This window comes from Macaca fascicularis, chromosome 18 (assembly GCF_037993035.2).
Source record: "Macaca fascicularis isolate 582-1 chromosome 18, T2T-MFA8v1.1".
Taxonomy (NCBI): Eukaryota; Metazoa; Chordata; class Mammalia; order Primates; family Cercopithecidae; genus Macaca; species Macaca fascicularis.
In genome coordinates, this window is record NC_088392.1 from 81,593,812 (window position 1) to 81,612,981 (window position 19,170).

The window sequence follows — 19,170 nt, forward strand, 5'->3', positions numbered from 1 at the left end:
TTTTCATTTACTTACTTTGGAGTTTGTTCTTCTTTTTCTGATTTCTTAAGGTGAGAATTTAGAGAATTGATTTTGTATCTTCTTTTACAACACAAGCACTTGAAGCTGTAGACGTTCCTGTAGGCCTGTAGCTGTATCTCACAAATTTTTAACTGCTTTGTTTTTACTGTGATTCAATTCAATATATTTTCCAGGTTTCCCCATATTTTTTTTCACCCGTTTTGAAGAATGGGATAGTAGAGTATAAATGAGAGAAAAAAAATGCAGCTTTCCATTCACATATTTTTTCGACGTGAAGAGTCTCATTTAAAATTTTGATGCCATGATTCTTTTTTGTTGAGAACAGGTCTCGGTCTTGCCCAGGCTGGAGTGCAGTGGCACGATCTCAGCTCACTGCAACTTCCGCCTCCTGAGTTCAAGAGATTCTCCCACCTCAGCCCCCCCATTAGCTGGGACTACAGGTGCCTGCCACTCTTCCCAGATAATTTGTGTATTCTGGAGTAGAGACAGGGTTTCACCACGTTGGCCAGGTTGGTCTTGAACTCCTGACCTGAGGTGATCTGCCCACCTCAGCCTCCCAAAGTGCTGGGATGACAGGCGTGAACCTCTGTGCCTGGGCTGATGACTCGTACTGTCACTGGGAAAAGCCTTCCTCAGGGAGGTCTGGCTCTGGTTAGGGCTTGTGGCTCTAGAGTTTATCTGCTTCATGAAGTCTTTGAAGAAACGATGACTAATCTTTTTCTTATCTGTCCCTAGGAGGGAAATTGGGGTCAGCGTTTTTGTACTTCCTTGGCTCTTAGTGAGAAATTCAGTCTCCTTTGGTGTAACTTTTGATTTTGGCTTTAATTCCCCACCCCTTGTAACAAAGAAAAACAGAGAAGTAGTTTCTGCCAAGTACTCTTTTTCTCAGAGTAGAGTGGTTGCTTTTATAGGCTTGTTCGAGTGATAAAAGCTTGTTGGGAAATCATCTTTATGCCTTCCCTGCAATGCTTTATTTCAAGGCCTCTGGGGAGACGTGGGGTCCAGGAAGTGGGTGGGGAGCGTGCGACTGTGTGAGCACAAGGACCCACGTCAGGGAGCAACTGTGTGCTTGTTTGAAGACCAGCTAGCTGAAGGAAGAGCTTATCCAGGTAATTGCTCAGTCCCTAAATGTAGCTCAATTTCCTTTTGTTATATTTGCATAGAAACAGAGCCGTTCAAGGGAGGAACCAGAACTTGAAAAAGCTAGTATTTTTCTTTTGCCAATAGGAAAAACAGATGCAAGCTCTTCTTGACTTAATGTCCTTCACTACAGAAAGCTCTTCTGCGTTTTTGCGGACAAACAGATTATTTTCCACCCCCTTTCCACCTCGTGCAGCACAGCTGTCTGACTCCCCGTGCAATGCACCTATTTAGTGTTCATCACTGTTGTGATATTTGTACTTTATTTGCCCAAATGGGAAAAGCAAATGAAGCAGGTGTCATGGCTGTGTCTTGGTGGGAGGAAAGACATGACATCTGAAATTAATGGGACTAATGTAAGGATTGATATTTTCATACTTGCTCAATTGCATCCTGGATTAAGTACATTCAAGAGGTAAAGAATTCAGTGTCTAATTATAATTCTTCTTTCAAAGAAGAAACTCACAGTGCATGGAAAAGAAGTGTAGCCATTGTCAACACTGGAAGGGAGAAACAGGTGCTGGCAGACAGATGTCCTGACTTGGGGCCACCCGAGTCCTTGAAGACCACTGTCAGTCTGCAGGCAAAGTCCTGTCGGCCCTGACACCCCCGGGGGTGCGGCCGGTGGAGCCAGAGTCACCCACATGCCAAAGCTCCTTCTGGCCCAAGAACAGGGAAACGAGGAAAGTCCACAGTTGGAAATTACGCAGCCAGATGCCAGGGAGGTTGAGTAAAACAGGATATTTTGTTTTGTTTGTTTTCATGCCAAATCTTCCCAATTTATCTGTGTTTGTCTTTTTTAAAAAATACAAGTTTTAAAAAACTAGCAAAAGATACGGGCCAAGAAATGGAGATCCCCGTAATTCTTTGTTTAGTCTGTAAGGCAGAGTAGATTTACATCTGAAATTAAATGGCCACTGAATAAACACAAGGACTCAATATTTGTAAGGGCACTAATGTTTGCAGATGTCTGCAGTTGTTAAGGGCAAGCCAAGGAAACAGGAAATGCTGGGACGTGTATTTTTTTCTGGAAGAAATGGGCATTCCACATGCGTCCTATACAACCTTTTCTTCTTCTTCCTCTTCTTCGTCAGGCACATCCGTAACAGTTTCTGAAAGGTGTTCAGTCCTGGTGGAGAGCTGGAGATGTGTTTATGCTGGGGGTTGTTAAATGTATTTACAGCCTTTTCAGAGAGTTCTGTGGGGGTTTGTCAGTGGTTATTTATTAGTCTGCTTCAACATCTGCTGGCTGGAAAATAATCTGTCCAAGGCAATTCGCAGGAACATTATAAATTGCTTCCGATTATAATGAGCAGTAGGAAAGGTAATTTGAGGGAAATTCCACACATGTTAGTTATAGCGCGTCAGGAGCGAGGTGTGGTGTGAAATGCCCAGAGAATCAGTGTCTGCCGATAACAGTTATCAGATGGAAGGCCCTTGGTGACTCGACCGTGGTTTTCTTGCTCTCTCACTTCTGAGCTTGCCGGGCAACTTGCCTGCTTGCTGGGGTTCTTTGGAGCCTGTGGGCACCTCTGTGTGGGCACTGCCAGTGGTGCCCGAGTGGAGGTGGAGGTGGAAACCTTGAGTGTTGAGGCCCCTGGGGGCTGCTGCGTTCTCGGTTCCAAGACAGAGTCTGCAGAGCTGTGGCTACCCTCGGAGGGCAGGCAGCTGGGCCCACACACACCTCCGAAGCCAGCCCGACCCCAGCAGGGCAGTCCCGCCAGGGCGTAAAGTGGTGCTGCCATTTTGGAAGACATTGGAGGAAAATGCAACAAAATGTAAAACGTGTCGACCATTCTCCTCAGCAGTTTAGACCAACGCACAACCGTAACGATTCGAGGGCACTCACTGCAGCCGTGAAATGCCAGGTTCACTTTAAGTTGCTTATGATAATACTGAGAACTTGGACTGACATTAACCAGTGCCAACAATAGGGACTTGCTCAAAGAAATTACAGAAGGAAATTCACTCTGTACTGTTCCGTGGAAAACAATCGGTGAGAAGCATTTGCTCATATATGCAAAAAAAGGGCTGTGCACACTTGGGTGTGTGCAGCGAGGTCACGGGAAGAGCAGTGTGAAGAGTGGTCTCCTCGGGTGGTGGGAGTCCCAGCTTCCTTTGCGAGACATGAGCATGGAGAGACTAGAACTGGTCCTTCTCACAGAAAAACTGTTGGTTCCAGCATTCTGCACGTTTCTACTAATAATTAAAATACTTCCTGCCTCTGAGATGCCTCCGGACACCCTTCTGAACCACAGTGCTCAGAAATGCTGTCTAAATCAGGACGGTGTGATGACCTTTGGACCTTCCCTGGTGTGAGAAGTTTAGCACACTGAGTGTGATATACGAAAAAGACTGCCAGGTGTGGTGGCTCACACTTGTGATCCCAGCACTTTGGGAGACCAAGGCAGGAGGATCGATTAAGGCCGGGAGCTCGAGACCAGCCTGGGCAACATAGCGAGATGTTGTCTCTACACAAACAGCCCCCAGAAATTAGTGGGGCTGGTGGTGCGCACCTGCGGTCCCAGCTACTGGGGAGGCTGAGGTGGGGGGATCCCCTGAGCCCAGGAGGTGAAGGTCGCAGTGAGCTGTGATCACGCCACTGCACTCCAGCCCCGGCAACAGAGTGAGACCCTAACTCCAAAAAACGAGACAGGTCACTCTGTGCTCAAGTTCTCTTATGTCACAGCAGTGCAGCTCCCTTCGCAAAGCTGGCCGTCGAGTGGTTTATGTTGGGGAATCAGTTCGTGGTTTAAAAAGTCAATGCAGAGAACAAGCCGGTGTGTTTTATGGAGAGGCTGTTTAATCTCCACTGTGGGACAGTAAATATTGGGCTGTTGCATCATCGTGAAGCTTATGATCACAGTCTGGCGCCGTCTCCCTCCTCGCCCGGAGTCTGGTCTGTCCGGCCCGGTGTCCTCCCGGACCCTGGCCCCTCGTGCCTCCTGCCTGCGCCTGTGCCACGTCCTCTCTCCAGAGGGGCCTTTCCTGCCTAGGACTCATCGTCGTCCCCCCCGGCAAAGCTATCCCGGACCTTCCAGACAGAACCTGCCGGCTTCCCTCAGCACTTTGCACGGACTTTTGTCACAGTCCTGGGTGCACAGTGTCGCCGTCTCTGCGTCAGCCTCCCGTCCCTACCGTGGGCTCCTCCGGGGAGGTGTGGGCGTTTGTCCTCCAGGCGGCCCTCAGGAGTCCGGGGAGAAGACAGGGAGGCGGGCGGGGAGCGCTCCACACACTCGGAACACTTCTCTGTGCTTATTTCATTCTGGGTTTTCTTTTGGGTCCTTGGTGTTTTTAAAGAAACCCTTTCCTACAGTGAGCCTCCCTTCCACGCAGGGCTGTTTCGAGCACAGATCTGCTGGTGTCCGTATGTACAAAGAGCAGGGGCCACCAGTGTCCGAGCAGCACCGAGGGGCGGAGGCGCCTCGCCTGCCTGCGTCCCCTGCGAGTCCCTCTGATGTTTTCCTCTCCAGCTGTCGCCTGGCTGCCTGGTGTCAGGGAGAATCAACTCTCTGGATAAACGTGGTCAATAGGGCCCATAGTCCCAGCTTTCTTCAGGCATTTTTCACGCCTGGAGCAGCCAGAGGACGCATGCGTGGCTCGTCGGAAGGTAATTTAGGGATCACCCGTGTAAGTTTCCTAAGGTTTTCTTTAACACGGTTCTTCTGATTCAGTCTGGCCGGTTAAATCTAAATCTGCCCCTGAAAGCCATGCGGTGTGGGTAACAAGCACACAAATGAGCAGTCAGCTTTTTGTGCCCTTCAGGGCCTGGGACAACCACGGGATCTAGATGGGGCTGGAGCTAGAGGTCTTGAGCTCCTGTTCCTGAAATCATCTTCGTCCTGTGTCTGCCGCCTTCTCCTGCCACAGCCACACCCACACGTCCGAGCCCCCTGGGTGCCGTCGCCCTGAATTCTGAGACCGTCCAGCGCTTCCTTTGGTTTTGCCCCAGTGCCGTTGACTTCTGTTTACTGAGGAGTGTGCTGGAGGCAGGACAGGGGACATGGAAGGCTGCAATTTAAGAGTCTAAAAGGTTTGAGAACCTGAAGGAGGTTTAACAAGCCGAATTGAAGAATAAGACCTTTTTCAACTGGAGAGAATTTCCGTGATTGCATTATTGTTAAAATGAACATCTCATCTGTTAAAAGTATTTGTAGATTATCTTTGTACCTTCACTCTCTTTCTGTCTGCCTTACATTAGGTCTCAGAGGAAGACTGGTGGAGTCACCTGGAGGTTGTTGGTGACTTGGGGTTTGGCTGCCTGTGGGGTCCGCCAGACTCTAGCTCTGATCCAGATTCTGCCCTTTACCTCCTCTGTGCCTGGGGAAGTCGGTGAAACTTTCTGAGCCACAGTTTCTCCAATAAGCAAAAACTGCCTCCAGAGGGGCTACCTGTTGGGCCTCCGACAGGGCTGCTGGGAGCATTAGCCGAAGAGCCGTCTGTGAGGGAAACCAGCAGGCTCTGGCGTGGAGTGGGTACCCGGGGACACCAGGATGAGGCCTGTCCCCGACAGGCACGCCCACATACGTGCATACGTGTGCATGTGCACATGCATGCACACACGCGTGCACACAGGGTGAGGCACCGTGAAGCTGAGGCCACACTCCTAGGCTTTCAGCCCTGGCATCGTGGTTTCCGTCGCGGGGCCTGCTGTGGAGCCAGGCTGCTTTTCAGAAATACCTTCAGAAATGAGACTGGGAAACTTGAGTGAAAAATGTGTTGATTGCCCGAGGCACCGCTCTGCCTCCCCCCCGGCTGTTTTCCTGGAGTGGGATTTCCCAGTCACAGGGCTGCAGGGGCCAGGGACACGTCTAGGGTGCCATGGAGGCACAACTGTTGATCATGTTAATAGGATAAACAAACCTTCTTTGACACCATAAATAGCAGACGCTGTGCTTTCCTCCCCACCTCCTGGGCAGGGAAAATATTTGAAGCTGGAAGGAATGGAGCCCTGAGCTTAATACAGTTACAGACCCAGAAAGAAAACAAAGGTGGGCACAAAGATGTGTTTTCAGGAGACAGAAAATTGTGAAATCGACCCATCAGCCGGCCCAGGACGGGCTCCCCTTGAGCGGCTCCTGGGACGGTGACGGCTGGGGGTGGCAGCCTGCGTGGCGGGTGGGAAGGCGGAGTTCGTGCCTGCGTGGCGGGTGGGAAGGCGGAGTTCGTGCCTGCGTGGCGGGTGGGAAGGCGGAGTTCGTGCCTGCGTGGCGGGTGGGAAGGTGGAGTTCGTGTGGGAGACAGAGCTCCTGCAGAGCTGTGCTGTGTTCTAAGTAGAGGCTAGAATGGAGACACCTTACGGGGAGGCCTCACCAGCACCCTGTTGACAGTGAAGCTAAAGTCTGAACACACCCATCACCTGTCAGAGGACAGACGGAGGCCATCTTTATAAGAGTGATTCTGCACAGACCGAGGAGAGGCTGGGTCCGACCGTTTCAGATGCCGCCAGGGAAGAGGGTCCAGCTCCCTGGCGCACATCAGGTTGGACGTCATGGCAGGTGATGGTTTGTGTGTGTTTTTTTTTTTTAATCTGCTCCTTTTATTTACCAAATTTTCTATAATGAACAAGTATTACTTTTATAACTGAAAGTATTACTAGAGAAAACATGCATTAAACTTTCTTAGAATGTGAACATCCACTGTGTGACCTCAGCCCCGAAGTTTTAATGGCCACACAATCCAGGCTTATCCAGTGGTGCTCCCCAGAAGGTCCTCAGCTGAGGGAGGCGGCTGGCGTTCGTGGCCTCCTCTTGATGGCCCCGGCCGATGGCAGGGGATCTCTGGAACGCGGCTGGCGTTCGTGGCCTCCTCTTGATGGCCCGGCCGATGGCAGGGGATCTCTGGAACGCGGCTGGCATTCGTGGCCTCCTCTTGATGGCCCGGCCGATGGCAGGGGATCTCTGGAACGCGGCTGAAGGAGCACCCGGGAAGAGGGCAGGACTTTGAAGGGCTGCGTGTTTTTGATCTTGCTCCCCAAGCCCCAGCCTCTTTGACCACACTGTCGAGCTGCCCATGTTCAGGGCACATGCCTGGAACTGGTGAGCTCGAAGTTACAAATGTGGAAGCAAAGGGGACTCCTTGGGGACTCCGCTCTTTATGTCCAAATTATGTATCAGTGAATCCTTTTGGCAACACCAAAATGCATGCTGAGTCCTTGAAGTGTGGGAAAAGATAAAAATGGTTAAATATGAAGTTTGCAGATTAAGACCAATTCAGGGGTCCTCCACTGACCAGCGAGAGAATCATTCTGTGTCATCTTGTCTTGTCCCCTGGGATCCACTAATGGCTTTCTCCTTTATGGTGTCCTGTGCTGAGGCCGTAGCTCTGGTCACTCTTCCACACACCTTCCAGCTGCCGGCCATGAGCGGTGCCGTTTCTCAGCTGCAAACAGGCGGTGGGAGCCGAGGAGGGCGGGAAACTGGTGGGGCAGGAAAGAGACGGGAGATGTTATGGGGCCCAGCAAGCTAATTGATGCCGAGAGACTCAGTGCCTGCTGTGCACAGGCCACAGCGGGGTGGAACCTCAGGGGGTGTAACCGTGGCTCCAAACTCAGGGAAAGCCAGTGGGGCAGGATGGAGGCTGGGAAGGACTGAGCAGGTGAGAGTCAGTGGCTCCGTCTGGGAAGTCGCAGTCGCAGAGCCGTCCTCAGTCCTCAGCCGAGAGGGAGTTTCTTAGCAGCAGCAGTGAAGGATGGGGGCGGGATGCAGTGCCCATAACTGTGGGATCACAGGCCCATTACCTTCCCCCTCTGGACCTAAGTTCCCTGCCTGTGAGGTGAGAGCCTGAGGCCGTTCGGGATTAGGGCAGATGGGGTAGCTCGTGCCTAGTGGGGAGGGGGTGGTAAAAGCCGACACCAGTTGAGGCAGGGGACTGGGTCTGTGTGCACAGATGGAGAGACGGGTGCATTCCGCCTGGACCCAGTGGCCGTCACTCATCAAGCAGAAGGTCGGGGGGAAGGGAAGGGAGTTCAGTGAGGCAGCTCTGCAGGGGAATCGCAGGCCAGGTCCCCCCTAACTGCTGCTCAGGAGTAAGTTGTCTAACTGGAGCGGCTCAACGATAAAAGACTGAAGATGGCCTCGCCTCCCCTTCCCCCTCCCCTCCCCTACCTCCCCTCCCCTACCTCCCCTGCCCTACCTCCCCTCCCCTCCTCTTCCCCCTCCTCTTCCCCCTCCCCTTCCTCCTCCCCTTCCCCCCTCCCCTCCCCTTCCCCTGCCTCTGCCTCCCCTCCCCTGCCTCCCCACCCCTTCCCCCTCCCCTCCCCTACCTCCCCTCCCCTCCCCTACCTCCCCTCCCCTCCCCCACCTCCCTCCCCTCCCCTACCTCCCCTCCCCTTTCCCCCTTCCCTCCCCTGCCTCCCCTCTTTCCTCCCCTGCCTCCCCTCTTTCTTGCCTGACAGAGTCTTGCCCTGTTGCCCAGGCTGGAGTGCAGTGGTGCAATCATAGCTCATAGCAGACTCAAATTCCCGAGCTCAAGCGAATCTCCTGCCTCAGCCTCATGAGTAGCTGGGACTACAGGTTTGCTCCGCCATGCCTGGCTAATTTTTGCATTTTTTGTAGAGACAGGGTCTTGCTATGTTACCCAGCCTGGGTGATTTTTTTTTTTTTTTTTAAATACCACACACTGTACTGCCAAGCAATGTCACTGAATAACACCGGCCAAACTACTCAGCATCCGGGCACAGAAGTCATCAGTGTGTGCAGGGAACTTCAGGCAAGCTCGTTAGGCCTGATGCTGTTGGGCACACGGTTCCTGCATCCGCCATCCCACTTTCTCAGCGAAAGCAGCGATCTCTGAGGATCCTGTCGCTGACATCAGTGAGGGGCTTGCTGGGTGATGAGGCGGCACCAAAAGGCAGCGTCTCTGTTGGGTTATGAAGTAGCCACACGAAAAGCCAGTTGGCTGGGAGAGGGGGTCTCACTGCATCTCCCTGGACAGATGAGTCCCCTTCTTTTTCATTTACGACACGTGAGAACATTTGACGTTTTGGCTGGTGAGGTGCGACTGTGCAGTTGTAATTTTTTGCCATCTTGAAATGTATTGATGCGGGATGAGATTCCAGCAGGCCCCGACGTTGGCAGGTAGAGCTCTCCTGCCGGCGAGAGTTGTGCATTTGTCTCCCTTTGTTAACCTGCGTTCTGTTACTGACTTCATTTCCGTTAAGTCATCCTGTGAGGTGGGAAGGAAGAAAATGAAGTTTGGAAATGCCAGGAACTGCAGAACCCCAGAGAGGGTGTCACAACCCTGGCCCAGGGAGCTCCTCCCACGTCTGGGCTCCCCAAAGGGCTGCAGCTCTTCTCTCATTCTCTCTTCTCTCCTTCTTGTCACCCACAACATGGCAAGGAGGGGGATGTGTTTCAGGCCTGTTAGTGTTACAGCTCTTTCAGTCCCACCATTCAGCAGGTCCTGAGTTCTTGTCCTGCGTCCAAGAAGAACGAGGTACACAGACAAGTGGACGGTGAGCAAGGCAAAGAGGTGCTTTATCGAGTGGCAGTGCAGCTCTCATGAGTCCCAGAGTGGGAAGCTCCTCTCCACAGGCAGGTCATTCTGACAAATGCAGCTCTCAGCACAGAGGAGACCCAGAGTGGGAAGCTCCTCGCCGCAGGCAGGTCATCTTGCCGTCTGCCTGAGTCTGGCTGAGCCTGGGGGTTTTACAGGCTTCGAAAGGGAGGAAGTAGATGCTGATTGGTCCATTACAGGCTTCCAAAGGGAGGAAGTAGATGCTGATTGGTCCATTACAGGCTTCAGAAGGGAGGAAGTGGATGCTGATTGGTCCATTACAGGCTTCAGAAGGGAGGAAGTGGATGCTGATTGGTCCATTACAGGCTTCAGAAGGGAGGAAGTAGATGCTGATTGGTCCATTACAGGCTTCAGAAGGGAGGAAGTGGATGCTGATTGGTCCATTACAGGCTTCAGAAGGGAGGAAGTGGATGCTGATTGGTCCATTACAGGCTTCAGAAGGGAGGAAGTAGATGCTGATTGGTCCATTACAGGCTTCAGAAGGGAGGAAGTGGATGCTGATTGGTCCATTACAGGCTTCAGAAGGGAGGAAGTAGATGCTGATTGGTCCATTACAGGCTTCAGAAGGGAGGAAGTGGATGCTGATTGGTCCACAGGCAGCCATTGGCGGGCCTGGATAAAGCACCGTAAGTTCTCACTCTGATCCACAGAAGTGGCAGTACAGCCCCCAGACTTCAGTCCATCCCTGGCCCGAAGGTGGGGTTTCACCGGGGACCTGCTCCTTTCCACCCAGGAGCCCGTCTGCCTCCTGCTGCCATTCGTGGCATCCATGGCGCCCAGGCTGTTGGTGCCAAAGGCTACCTGCGAGCCCAGGCCAAGCCACCTTTAGCACCCCCTTGGCCTTCATCCCCTGCTTGTTGGCACCCAAAGTCCAGAGGAGGCCGAGGGCAAGGGGTTGGCATGTTGGTACCACTCCAAGTGTGTGCACACCTGATCGGGTCACAACAGCGCCTGGGCTCGGCCACAGCTTTGCCCCGAATTGGAGTGGGCGCTGGGAGCGGGGAGAGGTCAGGCAGCAGGAGCAGGCTCTTCCAAGCCTGCTGGGGATAGGGGGTGGTTTCTGGGCCTCCGAGAGTGCAGGGGCGCAGGGATGGCCATGTCCACAGCTGTGGCTGGGGGGCTGCAGCTGTGCCTGGGAGGGTGGGGCTCCTGCCCCACCAACTTGGAAAGGGTTAGGGCTCCCACCCGTTCCTGGCTCCTGCCTGCTCTGGGGAGCACATTGCCCCACCCAGGCCTCCCCTGCTGCAGCCAGCGTTATGACAGCAGCGGCCACTCTAGACAGGCCATGATTTGTACCTAATAAATATGAGACGGGATAATGCACGGAATACTTTTTTTCATTTTACCATCTCAAGATGGGGATCTGTTAATTATTTCATGAGTCCTAAAGCAAATTCTTGAATTTTCAGCTCCCCAAAAGCAAGCAGCTGCTTAGCGTAGCTGATTCTACAAGGAGTTGCGTTTCGCTTTCTCACAAGTGGATGCTGCCGTGTGCCTCACAAAGCCATGGTTGCGTGTGGTGAGGGGGTGGGCTGGTTGAGATGGCATTGCGATGTTTCAGAAAAGTGGTGTAAAGATGAGAAATATTTGCATCCAGACACAGAGGGAGGCACCAAGCCAGCGTCTGATTTGCCAGACTCGCTGCTGGAAGTTTAAATGCCCTGTTGATTTTATTAAACATTCTTAATAAGTTGGAGTTTTGTTTAGGCTAAAACCGTAATGAAAACAGCTGTCTTCATTTCTCATAAACAGTGAGATCGCACAAGGATGAGGAATATCGTGCTGGACAGTGGAGCTGCCGTGGGCCCGGTGGGGGTGCTGCCCATGGAAGGTGCTGGGGATGTCCATCAGGTGCTTCTGGGATAGGGCCCAGGAAGACCAGACGGTTCTGTTCAGTTTATTTTATTCGTGGAGGCATTTCAACGGGAGAACAGATCTGTGATTGTGTTTCAACATTGTCTGAAAAAGGGAACTGGATCTGGGTGTCTGAGCTGTGAGCGTGAAACACAGAAAGGCCGTGGCTACCAAGAGCAGGGGACGGTGGGTTCCGCTGGAGGGAGGGAGGAGGAAACTTAGCAGACAAAGAGTTAAAATCAGCCCTGGCTGGACCGTGTGTGCCGCGGGGACAGCCTTATTTTAGTCTGTTTAATTTTAAAGCTTCTGGCATCTGGTTGTCCCGGGGAAGCCAGCAGCAGACGGGTCAAGAAAGCAATTCTGCCGTCAAACAGAATGAGGTTCAAATTCAGGCACCACCAGTTTAGAAGCCAGGGAAACTCGGGCGAGAGTGTTCGTTTCTCTGAGCTGCATTCCTTCCGTATAATGGGGATGATAATTCCGTATAATGGGGATGATAATTCTGTATAATGGGGATTATAATTCCGTATAATGGGGATGATAATTCCGTATAATGGGGATGATAATTCTGCCTCACGGATTCTCCAAACTGCTGCCATCATCCAACTAGCATATTTTGATCCAGCAACCTTTTTCTTTTTTGGAGCATTGGCTTCGTGCCCACACAGGAAGAAGCAGACACAGTTGCCGTCTACAAGGGGGCAGTGGGCTTATTATCTACTTAACGTAAGACTTGAAAACAGGTGACCACAGCATGACGGTGTAAGTTCTACCATGGAAAAGGTTCCAACAAAATGTTACAGTGGTCTTGGAGGGAGAATAAGGGGAGTTCCACGAGGAATATAAAAAACACAGATCCCTGAGCCGACAGACAGGCACTCACACGTAATAGGCAAATGGTTTCATCCACAGAATTGTTTAATCTCTGCAGAGGGAAAGCTAGTATAGGAAAAAAAATCTTCAGCTGGTCGGTGTTACGCAAATTGTGATGGATGAAAACAAAATTCTTGAACCTGTCGTGGGTTTGTGGAGAGACGTAATACTGGGAACCGCAGAAGTAATACTGGGAATACATCAGAGCTCGAGGGGCTAGAGGGTGTCTGGACAGCTTGCGTCACGAACACACGCTGGGAGAACGAGAAGGCGTCGCTGAGGACGGCCAGGAGGAAGGCTCAAGGCGTGAGTGCTGGCGGTGTCCAGGCCGTCAAGACGACGAGTCCGCCGAGCAGCCTTCCGCATTCGCTTAGGAAGCAGCAGCCTCGGGAGCTGACGCCACCAAAGCGCAAGCCAAGGAGGGTGAGGGGCCTGGCGGACAGCCCCCGGCCGTCCAGATCTAGGGGCGATGGAGGGAGCCTGGGAAGAGCAAGACCCTGGTCTGAGTCCCGCTGTGAGCGGCGTCCAGACCCTGGCCCCAAGTCCCTTCCTCTGCCAGCGGGCAGAGCCGACCTCTGTTTGGGGTGTCCGATTCTTTGCCTCCCGTGGGCCCCTCCTGTGAGTACAGATGCTGTCACCGTGGGCGGGGATGGCTGACCACACACCCTCCCATCATACCCCTCCGTGCTCCATCTCATTGCCCAGCCCAGGGGCTTGACCTCTGCCTCTGGGGGTAGCAGAGCACTGGGCCCTTCTTATCTTCTGTGTGCCTCCCCGGCAATTTTCTGTGCATTTCTAAATTACACCCCTGCCGCCAGCACCACTGCCTAACTCTCCTCAAGACCCAATGTTTGACTTCACCTCCAATGGCCACAAGCGAAATAAGTCACCGGGTGCCAACAGTGACCCTCTTCTTCCCACCCTCAGCAGTGTGGGGGCCCGTCCAACAGCAGCAGCGAGGGTCCCCCGCAACCCCGGGACAGCTGTGCCGGCCTTCCCATCGGGGCACCTTGTACAGACATCGCGATGAAGTGCTCCTGTTGTGTGTCCTACGGGGGATCTGTGTTGTGTTTAGTCTGTGCACAGCCTCATTTGGCCCAGGCTCGTGGGCCAGAGCTGCATGTTGACACAGAGCGAAGAGTGAATCCTGCCAGGCTGCTGAGGCCGCGGCTGTCCCAGGGCACGTGTGATAAAGCTGAGAGCAAGGAGGTGCCCCGAGAGCTCTGGTTTGCGGAGAGAGAGAGAAGACAAGATAGACAAAAAGTAGCCAGAACTCTGTAGATCTCGGGGGAGTCAGTGAGCAGACAACGGTATCAGAGTGTGCCACGGTGGGGGCAGGAGGGCGGCCAGCAGGGACAGAGGAGGGCCCTCTGCCAGGGAGAGAAACAGCGGGTATGGGGGGGAAAACCAGTTGCTGAGAAGAGCCTGACCTGCCATGAATTTGGGCCTATCAAGTGAGCAGGTGTTAGTTGTCTTTGCACTGCTGCAAAGGAATTCCTGAGGCTGGGTAATTTATAAAGAAAAGAGATTTATTGGGTTCATGGTTCTGCAGGCTGTACAAGAAGTGTGGTGCCAGCATCTGTTTCTGGGGAGACCTCAGGAAGCTTCCACTCGTGGCATAAGGCAAAGGGGGGCCAGTGCGTCACATGGTGGGATGGGGAGCAAGAGAGTGACAGGGGGGTTCCAGTAGCTTTAACAACCAGATATCCTATGAACTCATGACCACAGGGAGGGCACCCAGCCACAAGGGAGCCACTGCATGACCCAGACACCCCCCTCCAGGCCCCACTTCCAACACTGGGCATCTCATTTCGCATGAGATTTGGAGGAGACGGACATCCAGACCATAGCAGCAGGGTGAACAATGGGAGGCACAGTGGGGTGCAGCCACCTGGGCCTGCAGCTGGCAGTGGCCAGCCAGGGTGAGCATCTGCATCCCTTAAACTGTCCACCAGCCCTTTCCAGGACGCTGTGCTTCCTGCTCGCTGGGGCAGTGCAGACAGGTTGCGACTGATGTCGTGGAATCCCAGGGCTGCTGGAAGGTGCCTGCATTTCACTTCTTTCAGGGTACTTACGTCTTATGCCTCCCGATCTCCTCTGCCTTAGCTGAACCTGGAAGGACAGTGCACTCTCTCTAGACCTGGGCTGATGCATCTTTGAAAATGCCTTTAAGGTTTCCTTAGCTCCTGAGGGTTCGGATTCTGCCCAGTCAGTCACGATCCTTCCCTCTGGTCTCCTGTCTGGTTCCCGGTGCAGTTTGATTGTGCCTTTGATGGATGGCCAGGACTCACCCTCCTCCCTCCATGTCCTAGTGACGGGGAGAGGCTGATGGCCAAGGTGGTTCCTGGAGGGCTGTGACTCTTCACTCTGTCTTCCGTGTTGTATCCCGACTTTAGATGACGCTGTTCTTCTAGACGGTACAGGGAAAGCGGCAGAACTAGGATCTGTCCGTCTCCCTCTTCATGGGCCACCTGAATGAGTGTGTGTGCAGTTCTTTACTGAGCTTCAGTTTGGGATTGCCTAGGGATCTCCTTTGCCTGGCTTTATTTCTCTCTTCTTAAGAATTTGGGCCTATCAAGTCAGAGTTTGCTGCACAAAAAAGTTCCTAGAGTTAGGTTGAAACTAACCAACAATCATTTTATCTGGTTCATTTAGTTCCTTTATGATGTTGTTCATTTAAGACTTTACTCATCCGCTGTGTATTTTTAAGGAAGGATCTGAAAAATGATAAGAGATTAGTATTTTGTTATTTTATATTTTTAGTAAATGTGACGTTCTAGTTGAGGCTAAATATGTACAGACGTGGAACAGAGTTAAAAGTGTTTGTGAGTGGGAAATAGATGGAAATAAATACTAAAGACTTATAGCTTGTGATTTGTTCAGTATCACTTAGCAACATCAATATTTTTGTCTGCAAATAAAGGTCTCCTCTTTGGTACATGTTGAAAATATTTGTGCGCTTGCATGTTTGTGACCTTGTGTACACATCATCTGAAGCAGAAGGATCATTTTGGTTGTGGCTGGGTTTATGGTACTTAATTTGGGTGTCTAGACACTGTTATAGTGACAGAAAAACGTCTGAAGATGTGAGACGAGATTTTGAAGAATGGCGTTCTTAAAATATGTCTGTAAACTGCCTCTTAACACAGAAATAAATTACAGAGTTAGAAAAATCCTAAGTTAAAAGGATGTGTTTCTTCTGAGATAATTATTTGCATGGTTTGAAATCACTTTTTCTTTATCAGAAGCTGAAACATGATGTTCCCTGAGCTGTGCCGAGAACAGGGGGTGATTCCCATTAGCAGCTGTGGAACTTAATTAATCTTTAGTTTTCTGATACTTTATTTTGTAGGTCTTTCCTGGTGCAGGCCCCCTGGCTAACCTCCATTTCTACTGCTGATACCCGTGTCTGTCCTTCACGTGGAGGCCGTCACCTTGCCCCCCACGCTCTGTTGTGCTGCGTGTTTCCTGTGTGTCCCCCCTCTAGGGTTCATACGTGAAGCAATCTGGATTGGTCTCGCGAGCGTGTCGGGGCCCTAGGAGAGTAACGCCAACCAACTGCCCCTTTTGTCAGGTGGAACCGATTTCTCTTCCCTGAAATTCTCATCTGTGCAGTTAATTAGTGAGTGACCTCCCCACCAAGGCTCTCTGAGCGTCTCTGTGTGGCCCATTTTAACTCTCGGTGTGTTTTATTTCTTCTAATTATTCTAGTCACATAGCTGGCGTTTAATCACATGATCCCACTTTTGTCTGCTTTGTGTTTGAATGGATAATGGAATGATCGTACTTTCTCTGCTTCCCTGGTGCCGGATACACAGTAGGCATTCTGCAAATAGTTATTGAGCCAACAGATCAAGGAATACTTCATAAGGAGTACAGGCATTAAAAATGTTTTCATATTCCCCTTGTTTGCTAAAGTTCAGTTGTTTGAACTAAAAATATAGTTTTCAATATAAAAATATTTTAAGTTATGGCCAAAGTCCAAAGTTAGCCCATAGCAATGTATACAACTCAGAAGGTAAATGACTAGCTGTTCTTATGTGTTTTTCTCAGTCAAGGGAGTCAAATGAAATAAACTAGTTGTATATTTTGGTAGTAGTATTTTAAGCATTTACCTTAAAATGTAGCTTTAAATGGAGCCTTTTCTGTTAATATTTTTTTTTCATCTTTATGTGGTCAGGTCTCGTGTGTAAGGGTTGTGTGTTACACGTGTAGACAGCATCAGCGTCTACACCTGGCTCTCCGTGTGAACACCTAGACGCCTGAGGCTCGGGGTCCAAAGACATTCTCAAACGGATCTTCACAATTTTTTGCTACAATAACCTATTGCCCTTTAATGATGTTTTATTTAGGGAACACTAATATTCAGGAACATTATAACAGAAATTATTTTAATACCTTTGACCATTAAAAATTAGATTTTAGTGATATTTCCACTTTCAAGTGGAAATCTGTGATTTATGTAGACACTCCGCCCCCAAGGAGGGAGCCTACCCCTGGCTGCCAACACGGGGACTGTGCGTTGTGACGCCCTCCCACATGTACAACGTGAAAGGAGGAAAGAGCAGCTGCGTGGCAGAGAAACCTGATAAACACCCCAGGTGATCACGCCAACACTGACGCCGGCGTTACAGTGCTCTGATGTGCTGGGAGTGACTCTGTACCCTGTGGGCCTTCTCTCCCAGACCCTCAACGTTAGTCTAATCACGAGCGAAAACAGCAGACAGATCCTAGTCAAGGAGGATTCTACAAAATACCTGATTGTTATCCTCAAACTTGTCAAGGTCATCAGAAACAAAGAGTCAAAGACACTGTCGCGGCCAAGAGGAGCCTAAGGAGACACAGTGACCAAAGGCGACGAGACATCCTGGGTGGGATCCTGGGACGGAAAAGGGACATTAGGTGAAAACGAAGAAAGTAGAAATAAACGATAGACTTCGGTTAATTTTTTAAAAAGATAATCAGCAAGAGGAAAGAATGGCATTCAGTGGAACCGCTGAACCTCAACACTACCTTTCTGCATTGGTTTGGGATACATTTTCAGTCTGATTGCAAATAACACAGAAGTAAAATGAGTCACAGCTTACCTCCTCCCTCCTTCCCTCATCTCTTCCTCCTCTTTTACCTCCTCCCTCCTTCCCTCATCTCTTCCTCCTCTTTTACCTTCTCCCTCCTTCCCTCATCTCTTCCTCTTCTTTTACCTTCTCCCTCCTTCCCTCATCTCTTCCTCTTTTTCTCTTTGTAGAAATGACTCAGCTGGTTTACTTTTGATTAGATAGCTTATGTTCTCTTACCTATGAAATTCAATATTAGATAAATTGTTGATTTTCAGGTCACTGTTTTCATTTAAAATGGGCTAGAAAATGCAGACTATAAATGTCTACAATTTTTTATATAGCCCTATAAGGCATATAGCAGTTGATACCCTAGGGTGCAAAGCAACGTGATCAGTTGTTTTTTGAGTTGAAAAATTACGTGGTCTGTCTCATTAAGTAAAGCCAGGTGTGTGGAAACTGACTGTAATTAGACAAAGACACAGAATTGCAGATGGAAAGAAGTTTATGAAGTATATAATAATTATTGTATAGATGGCGAATAATTGGGACTTGTTGGATTATTACTTAGAGCTTGCTTGGGAGTTGTATTATTTTCTAAGATGGTGAGAAAGCAGATTTTGTGTGTGACTTAATTCTTATTTTTAATGGCTTCATTGGTGTCTTCCTTGCAGCTTGTTATAGAGAGAATGTGAATCTGTGGTAAGCATTAGATTTGTTCTCCATCTAGCATGACCCAGATCGTAGTTTTGGAATGCATTCCTACCCTGACGACGCACAGTCACTGAGATTTAGAATTTGTGTACTCATAAATTGGATAAATAAAACTCATCTTCTACAGCTTCAGTGTATGTTATTTTCTAGAGTTCATCATGTCTGGAAACTTGATTTAATTTAAGCTGTGTATTAAGTACTTGGAATTTCTGAGTCTGTTGCGTTGTTGGTTGCAGGAGAGTGGGGAACATTTCTGGTGAACAGAGCTGACCTTCTTGTGACTGGTCGTTGTCATTCTACATGTTATCAGGAGGCCCCAGGGCCTTGCTGGAACAAGGACTTCTGAGTTGACAGAAATTGGGTTGATATAAACTCTGCTTTCGAAAGCCTTACCATCCAGTGAAGACGTGTGGTTACCGCAGTATCTCTAAGTCTCTCTAATTGTGTGAAATTCGTGGGTGAGGATTAAGGTGGGTACATTGGGAGAGTAAGACTTGGTGCTTGGCTATGCCCGAATCCAGAGAGGCTTTTGTAAAGAAAAATCATGAGCCCAGATCAAATAACCACATAGATCAAGGAGAGAGAAATAACTTCTGCCTTGGAGAACAAGCAAAGCTTCATGGAACAGGCAGTGCTTAAGCCTGGGCTCCTGAGGATGGGTGTGTTTTCAGAGGTAGGAGATATATTTGAGGGAAAGGGAGTGTCAGTGGGATGCACGGGGATATGTTTGGAAAAGGCCACGATGGTGGGGGGGTTGTCACTGATTGTTCTTGTCTTTGTGCATCATGTGAAGGGTACAAAGTACCAATGTGATTTATAACTGCTGATGGTGACCTGGATCCCCTGACCGAGGTGTATCAGGTTTCTTCACCGTCAAGTTGCTCTTTTCCCCTTGTCTAGAGAGAACCACCATTTAAAGGGTGATTAATGCTTTATAAAGGGTGATTAGTGATGAAAACCAAGCTTGGATGTTACGGCACCTTCATCTGGCTTAGGA

General features: G+C 50.3%; 1 protein-coding gene and 1 long non-coding RNA gene across 31 annotated transcripts in view; one reads left to right on the forward strand and one right to left on the reverse strand.

The window, feature by feature from the left end:
* The window catches only part of LDLRAD4 (low density lipoprotein receptor class A domain containing 4), a 449,266-nt gene that overhangs the window by 326,969 nt on the left and 103,127 nt on the right, over positions 1-19,170 (forward strand). The gene's annotated exons all lie outside the window — the stretch shown is intronic.
* Positions 13,914-19,170, reverse strand: part of LOC135968295 (uncharacterized) — a 28,857-nt gene continuing 23,600 nt past the window's right edge. The window contains exons 2-3 of the long non-coding RNA XR_010582969.2: positions 17,163-17,284; positions 13,914-15,122 (exon numbers count right to left, since the gene is read on the reverse strand). This is a non-coding gene — a long non-coding RNA (uncharacterized lncRNA). The remainder of the gene's footprint in view (positions 15,123-17,162; positions 17,285-19,170) is intronic.